Consider the following 12,141-nt stretch of genomic DNA (forward strand, 5'->3'; position numbering starts at 1 on the left):
TCACAGGAAAAAAAATAAAAATACTGTACCATAGCTTTCATTTTATGGGAAGATTTTTCATTTCCATAGAAAAATTGGTATCTGGATTGCTCCTCTAGAGACAAATGTGACTCGCACGTGCTCCAGTGCAAAGAACATGGAGAAGAATCCTTTCCCACCAGCTACAAAACAGATGCATTAATAGATTCAGAGGCCGTAATAGAACTGCTCTACCTACACATTTAAAATTCATATCCAAAGGCTCAATTTTCTGGTTTTCTCCATGTTTAAATACCTCCAGTTTCTCTACCATCACAACAGTCTCATGAGTTTACATACCTAACTTCCATGGCAGGCAGGACAAAGAGTTCTGTTGTAAGAACAGACCAAGCTAGAGCTTTCTTGCAGGCCTCACACCTACATTTCTTCCATAAATCGCAGTCAAATCTCTATTCTAAGAGGCAATTGCTGAGTTGGCTGCTGGCCCTGGAAACCACAGTTTCAAATAAAATGCAGTAGAGGAGAAAATAAAACTACATTTCTTCTTAAGAACAACAAAACAAAACTAACTACTGCTACAAAAAAAAGGAAGGATTTTAGGTGATGGCAATAAAAATGAGTTCAAATTTAAACCAGAATGAGAAAACTGTTCTGAAAAAAGGTTCCTGCCTAAAGGTCAACAGGGCAAGAGCCTCAAGTGCTGTGAAGTGAGACAGCTCCCTGAAGTTAATGGAGTCCTGACTGTTTATTCCAGAGGTCAATAAAAGTCTATTTCCAGGAGATTCACCTCCATGCACGTGAGTTGCAGTGAAGGGTCAAAACCTTACACAGCAGCTTCCTGCTCACAGCCTCAATTTTTGATTGATTTAGCAGGCACCCGGGCTAATGGGCAGAAAAAGAATGAGAAATGTTTAATTAATGTCACAGGAAATGCTCCAAATATGTTTGGAAATAACAAGGGTAACATTAACATGTCAGTAAAGATTTCATAGATTTACAGTCCTTTTGATTTAGACTTTTTAGACTTTTCTTGACTTGTCACACAAGTATATCCCTGGTCTGCCTTTAATCCATTTATTGTTGTGTTTTTTTTTTTCTTTTTTTCTTTTTTTCTAAATTGAAGCTATAGATATGGGGAAACAGGAGACAACTTATTTCATGCTTGGAGGTATGAGATGCTCAGGGGTTTAGCAACCCAAAGTTGCATCACCTCAGAGTATTTTGTAAGCTGTTTACAGTCTAGGGCTGGAAAGAATTCTTGATGTGAACAGAAAAACAACAAAACAAAGAAAGAGTAAAGGAAGTGGAAAAACCTTTGAGTTCTCTCTTTTCTAAAGCAGAACAGAAAAATACCACCTTAATGGTAGAAAAATTTAAACTGCTATACTGAATCATACTTATGAATCATGAAGTCCACATCAAAGTCACATTTAAGACAGAAGAGCTGAAGAAGTTCCTTTGTACCTGACAGCTTCTTTTGAAAAAGCACGACATCTTTCCATATTCTTTTCAAAACCTTTTCAGTTATTCCTAAAACAAAAACAACCCCCCCAAATCCAGCATTTTGATAAGACAGATCTAAAGTTTCTATTGTGAACAGCTCTTGCTTGGAAAGTCATGGTTAACATGAATTTCCACCTTAATGTAAAGAAATGTAACGCAGGAGAGTCCCTACTGCTATATATAAATGGTATCTGCTTTTTGCATTAGTATTTGTTATGGATGTTGTTTAAAAGTTTACAAAAGCCTAATTTTTCAGTAGCAAAAATCAAAGAGAAATAATATGACACTGTTACAGAAGACTGAAACACTACTTGTAATGTATTATATGAATATTAACTCAGAGTAATGCTAGACCATTTTAGGCCTGCAAATTGCTGAAATAGCTGACCACTACTTAGAGCCAAGCAGAAGAATTCCTGCAGAAGAAAACAAATCTTTCTAGGTTAAATCTGAAATGAATCTTAACTCTTCTTATCAGACTCTAGTGCCTGCAGGAACAGTTATAGCTTGCTATGAGGAAAAACACTTGGACTTGGCATACCAACACCTACTTTTATGATGCCTTTTCCTGAGGAAAAGTTAAATCAGTTCACTCTATAAAGTCAGCAGAAAGGTACACAAATTATAGTTGTGCATATGGGGTGCATGTGAAATTAAATATGAAATCGATCCGCTGCTGGAATGGAAAAACAGACAGGGTAGGAGCTCTGTGAGTAAAACACAGGAATTCTAACTGATACAACATACAGATGCTTCAGCTTTCCAAATAACCTGTGTTTGACCTCTACAAAGGCTCTCTCTAGTATCAACTTTATTTACATAATAATACATTTTTAGGAAATTTAGGAAAGTCAGGCTTTGCTACTAATTTGAAAGCTTGTGTTTAGAAATCAATTTGCTGTTGTTATTGTTGCTTTTAAGTTGAGAAAAAGAGAACAATGAGCTCTGACCCACCAATTCAAGTGAGGAAACTCTAAATATCTTTGTCAATGGACTCTAGTTCTGCTGCCAGAATGGTGATCTTCTTTGCCAAAGGCCAACTAAAATCTCAATTTCTCAGAGAACTACAAGACTGAAGAATCTGTTCCTTTTCCAGAAAGAGTAACAAAGATATCTTTATACGCACTGTTCAAACAACTGGAGCCGTGGGAAGAAGAGGGGGAGTTAAAGCAGAACAAAAGATTCCAGCAGTTCAACTGAGCATTAGTTAGAAGAAGGAAACTAAAGTCCTTGCAATTGAGTTAAAAGCAGTGGCTGACTGCGTCCAGGTTATTCACAGACAGAGTTCTTTAAGACATTTCTGATGAGAGTTCTTTTTTGTACCTTAAAACAAAGATAGTGAAAATAAAAAAAAAAAAGATAGATTCAAAGTATTTTAAAACTTAAGCAGTGGTTTTTGAACTGTGGCCTTTAGATGCCTATTTAGAGTGCTTGTTGGTGATATATGATGCTGATTCTTCCTTGTTTCCAGCTGCAAAAATGCACCACTTGGCATAAAAGTTACATGAAATGCCTCTCTAACATAACATTTTTGTGTGAAGGAAATGGGTACATGAATGTGACCTCAAGTCAGTGTCTGCATTAAGGGGCTGTTTGGACTGGAGAACTGGGCAGGGAGGAACCTGATGAGGCTTAACAAGAGGAAGTGTAGAGTCTTGCATCTAGGGAGGACTAACTGCATGCATCAGTACAGGCTAGGGGAGGACCTGCTGGAGAGGAGCTCTGCAGAGACAGACCTGGGGGTCCTGGAGGGCAACAGGTTGGCCATGAGCCAGTAGTGAGCCCATGAATCAAAGGAGTCGAATGGTATCCTAGGGTGCGTTAAAAGCCTGGTCAGCATGTTGAGAAAGGTGATCTTCCCCCTCTACTCTGCCCTACTGAGGCCATGTTTAGACTACTGTGTCCAGTTCTGGGCTCCCCATTTCAAAAATTCAGGGATCTCCTAAAAGGAGTCCAGTGGAGGGCCACAAAGGGGGCCTGAAGCATCTCCCATATGAGGAAGGGCTGAATAACATGAGCCTGATCAGCCTGGGGAACAGAAGAATGAGGGGGGGATCTGACAAATGTTTATAAGTATCTGAAGGGAGGTGGGAGGCAAATAGATGAGGCCAGGCTCTTCTCAGTGGTGTGTAGTGATAGGACAAGGAGTAACGGCCTAAAATTTGAACACAGGAACTTCTGTACTAACATGTGGAATAACTTCTTTACAGCAAGAATGACAGAGCACTGGAACTGGTTGCCCAGAGAAGTTGTGGAGTCACCTTCTATGGAGATATTCAAGAACCGCCTAGACGCCTACCTATGTGATCTATTCTTGGGTACCTGCTTTAGCAGAGGGGTTTGGCTTGATAAGCTCTTGAGGTCCCTTCCAAACCCTGCAATTCTGTGATTATGTGACTCTGTTTTAAGATTCTGGCCAATTCTAAACTTTCAGTTAAAAACTGTGTTTGAAGAACAACAAATGCAGACCATCGACCTAAAGAGGACCATCTTTACCAAACAGTAAGATATTTGGGACCTTTAAAAATACAGTAATTTGGGGAAATCTTAAAAATGTGTAGATTTCTGAATGAAAGGATATATTTAGAATAAAGTAAAAGGGGAAATGCTTACATACATACTACAAGAGGGACTTTCCAAAAAGAGGCTAATACTTGATGGAAATATGAACAAAGGCTATAAATGATTCCATGTCAGACTACTCACATGTGCAAGTAGGGACAGGTGGGTAAACAGTTTTTCTGTCAAATGTATAGCTGAAAGCAAGTATTTTTGAGTTACTGTCATAATCTTAGAAGGGAATAATCTCTACTGTTAAATGAAAAAAGTCAAGTGGCTTGTATATGAGATGAAAGACAGTACTAAAACAGGCTTTGAACAAAAAAATCACCAAAGAAAACCCTAGAAGAAACAAAAACCATCTAAACATTTCTACTTGCTTTCATTCAGCCGTATACATTTCAGGGTCTCATATGGTAGTAAGCTTCAAATAGATTTAACAGCAATAACTTCATGCTAAAAATGATTAAGTGAATTGTTCGTTCTATTTTTGCATCATGACAAACTATTCTAAGTCTTAATTTTTTTTTGTCAAAAATATTTGTGGTGGCTACAACTGAGGCCAGACAGAGATAAATAAAATCTTCAGAAATGTCATGAGAGACAAAAATACAAAGGTGAAAAATGTCCTAATTTGATTGTTTTAGTGAGAAATTCTATTTCAAAGGCTGTCTTGGTAGAAAGGAGCTCTTAAAACGAAATTGCCGAGAAAGAGGATTAGGAAATTTTAAGTGTTTTGAAATGTTTTCAGATGTAATACTGAGGCCTATCCTGAAGTATCATTCCAAGGAAAACCGGTCTGTATAATATTTGCTAGGTGGGTGGGCCATTTGTTTTGTTGTTGTTGTTGTTGTTTCCTCTGTCTTTATAATCACATGAAACAAGCATAGCTGCAATCTTTCTGACACGGATTTATTTGGATCTTTATCCTGCTCCTTTCAGCATCTCCATGTGAGTGATAAGGACAAATTAAATTTAAAACTTTATCTCCAGGATCTACAAAGACCTTACACATACAGAGGAGACCTAATACATGTCATTAATTAGCCAGCAATCCAGTTTGAAACCAACTAAATGCATGCGCGTATTTGAAATAATAGGCTATTGATCAGGAAGCTGATCCAGCTATCTCAGAATCAAAGAGTTACTAGAAAGGCAAGCGTTATTCAACACATTGTTCCATCTTGGTGTGGAAACCCTGGATATGCTGATTCAAAGCTCACACACAATGACGTATATTTTTGAGTTTATTTTCTACAGTTACTGAGTTAATGAGAAGATATTATGTGCATCTCATCAAAATGTTTAGCTCACAAGAAATAACTTATTCTGAAGTTGACTGGAATAGAACTTTTATAACTGAGTATGCCATTTCAGTAGCTAGCATAACTAAATTTGTCAGAAAAATAATGAATTTTTCTTCCCTCTTTACAAATTAGTAATTTGAAGAAAAATGTCAATAAACATTTTGAACAAATTGTTTTAAAGTAAATCTGTCTACAAGCATCCAGAAATTTATGTGCGCGCACATCTGTCTGTGCTCATCTTTGATGAGCAGTTTCTTACTTTCAGAATAATGTATTTTCATTTTTCAGAGTGTGAAAACAGTGAAATAAACACCTTAACAATATAAGTAAGCACAGTGCAGTTTGTTCCAGCTTCACATATGTTACACATTTCGACACTTTGTCCTGAGTATATGCCACATGTTTAAGGAATACAGACATCCTACAAAAGAAAATCTAAATGTTTCTGTTATTAAAGATACTTGACATTTATAATTTGTATATTCTAAGCAGTAACGATTTTCTCCATTATAAACTTTAACTGGCAACATAGTTATTCTAAAATATTTGGCAATAAAGAAGAGGCACCATTATTTAGCATTTCTTGCCCATCCTTACATCTCTCAGCATTTTTTGTGTAGAGCACATAACATTTTGATTAGCTACCCAATATTTCCTGATTATATCTGTGTATTTTTTCATGTTTATTTTATTTTTGTTTTGAGCATATAGGCTTTGTCTTTTTCATTTTAATATTTCCCCTGCATCAAGCAGAATCTTTGCAGATTATGTCATAAGTGGAACTGGTAAAGCATTCCTGCATTGGGAACACTCAATTCCTAACCCACTAATTTAAGGGTGGAATCATTTCTGGAAACGTTATGACCTGGCTGCAAAAGAACCTCTTATGCTCTGAAGGTAAAGGCAGTAGCATTTTGATACAAATGGTTTGTGCTTGGATGCATTCCCTGGACTTAGTGAGTTGCCCTTATCAAAATGCTTCTAAAAAATACCTCCTACTAAATTCGCATGCTGGTTTTGACATCCAGTTTTCAAATGCAGTGAAGGAGAGATATATAAAAATGTTTTACATTTTTACATCTGATTCAGGGATGGTTACTTCATATTTCTTCAAGCTTGTAAGAAACATAACTGTCTCAGGTATTGGTCAGTTTTTCTATCACTTGAGGTCATTTAAAGGGAAAAAACAGAGCAGTGGGAAAGAGTCTAGTGTCCAGGAAGCAGCGTTTGGCCTTTTTTCTTTTCTCCTCCACAAGTGAAACAGAAGGAGATGGTTTTACAAAGAAATGATGCTATATATCCCTGAAGAGCAAATACCTTAGGACACAGGGGCAGGGCTGGTCACTGAGCAGGCACTGTCTCCAAAACAGCAAGAAGAGGGAGGAGGAAAGGAGATAGAAACTGTGGGTAGTGTCCCTACAGAAATAGATTCTGTTTGCTGCCGTCGTTACTCGCAGAAAGCTTTTCATCACTCTCAGCCTACTCTAAAATGATTCAGAAAAGAAGAGATGGTAGAATTCAGTCAGGAAAAAAGCTGTAAGTTGTCTTTGGACAATATTTAGTCTTCTTTGCACTATATTAGGACTTGCTTGCAAAATTAAACTATCAGAAAGGAATATCAAACTTGCTTTTTCTTTAAAGGTTTGTATAATATGAGGAGAGGGACAGGGATACACTAATGTTGTTAAAAGAGTTGAACAGTACAGCCTGCTCAGTTCTTGTCAGAAGGCACTTGATATCTGGGCATCATCCTCTGCATCTTGGTTTTCAACATTTAAAACAAGGATTTAATGCCTGTGAAAGGTGTTAGGCTGATAACCCAAGAAACAGAGAAACAACCTCAAATAGTGCATGCATCACACCCTTCGTAAAATATCACAGCATACTGTAAAATTAAATTAGATTTCTTGTTTTTCCCACAGATCAAATACACCACAGGGCAGAGTAATGTGGGGGATTTTTTTCTCTACTACCCTGTAAAAGTGCTTCAACATCAACTCACAAGGCTTCTTCAAAGGCTGTCGCTAATCCTGCTCCATCTCCAGACCTCTTTAATCAAGCCTGTAAAAAATTATGCGGGCATAGCTAGGACAAGTTATGCTGCCATTTTCTGTGATGTAAACACTTAATGGGAATTGGTCTGTACCAGTTTTTCCTCCCAAAGCAGAAGAACGCTCTGCATGGTAACACATCACATGCATTATTTAAAGGTTCTTACATTTGAACCAGAGATCTAAAAGTAGGGAAAGGCATCACAGTGGATGACCACCAGTGGATTAATATGAAGAGTCACACTCATACTGGCTCTGAGGAACATATTTAGGCACTTCTGTACTCTAGAGGTGCAGATGTAATTGTAAGAAAAGTATAAAACAAGAAAACAAGCTTGTTGTTGTTCTGTTATGTCCCTAGAAGAACAATTAAAGATTAAGAACAACACTTTCAGTGACTGAAAAAACAGAAAAGCCACAGGTGGATAGGAAATTCTGTTAGGTTTGAAACAACGGAACAAGCAGATTCCAGAGGCTATCACTGTGAGGAAAGAATCAGCTACAGCCTAGTAACTGCCCAGATTAAAAGATCTGCACTCCTATTAAAACATTTACACTCCTACTTTTTTTTTTTAAAGACTTTAAACATTTTTTTGTGCCCATAACACCATTGCAATTCCCCCATAGGATGTTAAAGAAGGTAGAAATCTTAAAACACACTGTAATCTATCCGTAACCAGGAACATAGCTTTGCACATTAATAGCCTTGCCAATTCTCCTCCAGCATCTCATCCACCTTTTCTTGGAACAAGATTTTATATCCTCAAATTCCTTGGACCCCAATCAGTCAGATTACAGACTGGAGCAAAGCATGGAGACAGCATTGCTCTCAGTCTTCTACAAGCTCCCCAGGGCAAAACAAGACTGAATTGTTTGGATGGTACTACTTGGCCTTGTGCTGACCTTTCATTCCAGGTGATTGCTATTGGCTCAACTGTGGATTCTCCATTGACTGAACAGGAACAACCAGTGGGTGACTCTCCTCGATGCTCTCAGGATGATCTGAGGGGCAAAGTCGAGTCCTAGCACACCCACTGGGGAATCTCAACTGCCATGTCTGAAGCCAGCTTAGCCCCTGATTCTCCTCACCTCCAGTACCAGCTGCACTGCATCCTTGGGGAGACACTTTGAGGAGATGCCATGTGAAAGCTGTCAATACACTGCTGATGCTTGTTCCCACCACCAACTCCAGATGTATCAGACCCAGATATATCAGACTTCCTATTTCTTATTATGACTGTCTAGATTAGTCACTGAGGTTGATCTGTGAAGACTCTCATCCAATTTAAATAAAATAGAATTTATATTCTTTAACAGGAAGAAGTCTTTTATATGCCTATTTGGTTGACTATTTTCTGTTTAACAGCATGTATCACTTCAGCTTTTAGCCAAATAATATATTGCTCTCATCAATGATGTTAGAAATGAAATTCTGGTCCAGAAATGAAAATTTTTGCTCATGCACTTCATGGGACCGAAATTTTACATATCACTCAGTAAAAGCATTTTTCATTTGACATAGGATGTGTAGCATTATTACTTAAGCAAGTTTGGATGTTCATTGCCTTTGCACTTGTTAATAAGAACTGCCCCAATGCAATCATGGCCTTAGAGTCTTCACTAATGAGAAGCACTATCACATGTTGAACTGTTATCTCAGTGTTATTTCACTGTTGAAATTAATGAAATACGGCATATTATGCAGAGAAAATAAAGAAAAATACAATAATTTTCCATGAAGTAATATAAGAGATTAGATTGAAAAGTTCATCTTTCATTTTCTTTGGAATCCCTGTTATTTTCTTTTGACTTTTTTCAGTGGAAAATGGGGGGATGGGACAAAGCCAAAATAAAGGGAAATTAAAAAAAAATTGTTTGAATCCAACAGAATATTTATTATTTTGTTGCAGAAATAGGAAAAGGAAGATAAACACTTTATAAATGTACAGAAAGACCTTTTTCTTTGCATAAAACATTGGAAATGTTTTGATTATCTCTGCATAATTTTTTATGTGATTCGGGATATAGAACAATTATCAGGAACAACATATACCTAGACAGCTTCAAAAGAAACTTAGGTCTCTACTGAGCAAGGCATAATGTGCATGGAATGAGTATATATAAATAACTGATCTAGAAAGACAATTGCATTGTCAGTGCAGCTAAGTACAAGATTTTGTAAATAAAGTGACTACTCACAAGGATTTATTTAACATATTCGTGCATTTTGGTCTTACTGCTTCCGATCTAACTGACAAAATAAACTTATGATTAAAAACTATGGAATCTATTATTTCATCCATTATGAGATGCAGAATGGTCTGGTTAATCTGGTTATTACCCAATGAACTACATTTTTGTGCAATCCATCCAAGATGCAAATGGATATTTCACATGAGCTCAAAATTATTTTACTGTTGCAAGCAGGCAAGCTAATTCCCAGTGAAGGGAGTGGTCTGGAAAGCAATATGGAAACGAGCCTTTCCCTTCTGGGGAGCCAGTAGTCACATTCTCCTAATAAAAAGAAACCTGTAGTTGTGGTGGAAAAGACATCTAATAAGAGAAAGCTGCTTAACTAAGAAAGTACAAGAAGTGTTGCTTTGTATGTATTTTGATCTGTGAACACGAGACTGGCTCAGCATAAATCAAAGGACAAGAGCTCTCTTTCTACTTCATGAAAGGATTCTTCATTATTAATAAGTCTACTACATCAGCCAAAATTTGTATATCAGCAGAAAGCTTCCACTCCTACAAACAGTTCTCTAAGCATAAGTAAGTAAATGTGGAGAAAGTTGTTAGCAAGACAAAATATCCAACTGGAGATCTGTACTGTCATGTGACGATCTGGTAAGGACATACAGAATCGAAAACTTAAGTAAGAAGCAGCTAAAAACACCCTAACAATTTGGGTCCTTGCTTTCCAGTTTCAAAAGAAATCAGATTCATAATTTTCACCTGAAGATATCATACTTTCTCACTTCTCTCGTATATTTTGAAAACCTGATTCTCATTTTTTTTTTTTATTAGGTTGTTGGGGTTAATTTAAAAGATATTCTAGGATATTTTTCTATATTAGGGTAAAACATTACTTTTAACAAATGATTGAATGAATATTAAAAAGAAGTTTCCAGGACATGGCTTGAGCAATCCAAATAAATGCAGAATATGTTGCTGGAAAGCTGAAGGTTTAACTTTTTGGAGAGCAGGAACTCATACAGGAAGAGCATCAGTGTTAAGGAATTAAGTTCTTTTGTGAATCAATGTTAACAATTATGAGTTACGCCAATATACAACCAACATGGTGTAGTTTGTCAGGTTTTTTAAATGTACTGTTCTTCTGCTATCAGAAAATGTAATCTGCTTATTAGAATTAACAGTATTTATCATAAATAGTTGAGCTATAAGTCAGATAGCATAGAAGAGAACCATAATACATTTTTCAAAACTGAGTTATATTTTGGAGAAATTCCTCTATCTATTCCCATGAGTTGAAACGTACTTTAGGAGGTCAGTAGTTTGTATGCATATATTTGGTCCATTTTAGAACCTTTTCTACATCTGCTACCGCAATTAAAAAGTGCCATTAAAATAAACATTATTTGTTAAAGCGATGCATTAGTTGACCTTGTGCATAACAGAGGCGAAGGCATTGGGATCAGTGGGTAAGTGACCACACATGTCTATTTTATCACAAACGACGATCAGCATGGGAACTTCACCTTCAATTTGCAGCACAAGAAAAATTCCAACCCCACTGTATTTCTTTCAGACCTTCACAGATTCTGTGTCAGATCTTGAAGCAAATGCCAGATCTGAAGAAATAACATATAAAATATCACAAAGTTGTTTGAATATAGCCCAGAAATCTAAGTGACATACTAAGTGACACATTATGAACATAATTGCAAATGGGAGAAAGAAAAGCAGATTCTCTTTGATATTCTGAATCCCTCAGATTAATAGATTTTATTACTGGCAATCACAAATGAGTGGAATTTGATTTTATAAAAGATTGGCCTATCCATTATAATGGATAATTTCCACTGTTGACTAACTTTGTTTTCCTCATATAGCTGTTGGTTTCTTGCACATATCTTTGTAGTTTAATAACACTGAATGTTTACTTGGCTCTTTCAAGTTAGTGTGAGGTGCTCTTAACTCCAGCTGTGAAACAATGAAATGTGCAGCGTGCATGTGTGAGTCACTTATGAGGACCCTTATTGTGCTTGCATATGACTATAGTAAGTAGTCACATGGTTCAGCTGATAAAGATACTGTGGACAAGGTGCTTGCTGAGGAACAAACCTGAGTCCAGGCAAGGTCTTAAAAAAATGCACTCTTAAATGTTGCTATCGGTTTCACACATAGAAAAGGCAGCTATCCATATTTCCTCTAGATCGTTCATATCACTCAGAGAGTAGGTAATCAGGAAATTGTTACCTAGACATTATACCAGATGCTGGTTAGGTAAGAAACACACTTTCTTACTCATACACACTGCAGTTTCATCACAGAAGATTCTTTCTGTATCATGGAGACCTTTGCATACACAGCAAATCAGGCTTCGAAAATATGTAGTATATATGGTTTACTTAACCTGTTATCTTTATGGCACTTAAAATGTAATGTTTGTGTTTTGAACAGGTGACTTGGGTATCATCAATTATGTTTGTTAGCTCTTCCAGCAAGTGGCTGGAAGCAGTCATTACATTTATGAGCTCAACCTCTAAACCTTTAGGGCA

The sequence above is a fragment of the Numida meleagris genome, chromosome 1, assembly GCF_002078875.1.
Source record: "Numida meleagris isolate 19003 breed g44 Domestic line chromosome 1, NumMel1.0, whole genome shotgun sequence".
In the NCBI taxonomy this organism is placed as follows: Eukaryota; Metazoa; Chordata; class Aves; order Galliformes; family Numididae; genus Numida; species Numida meleagris.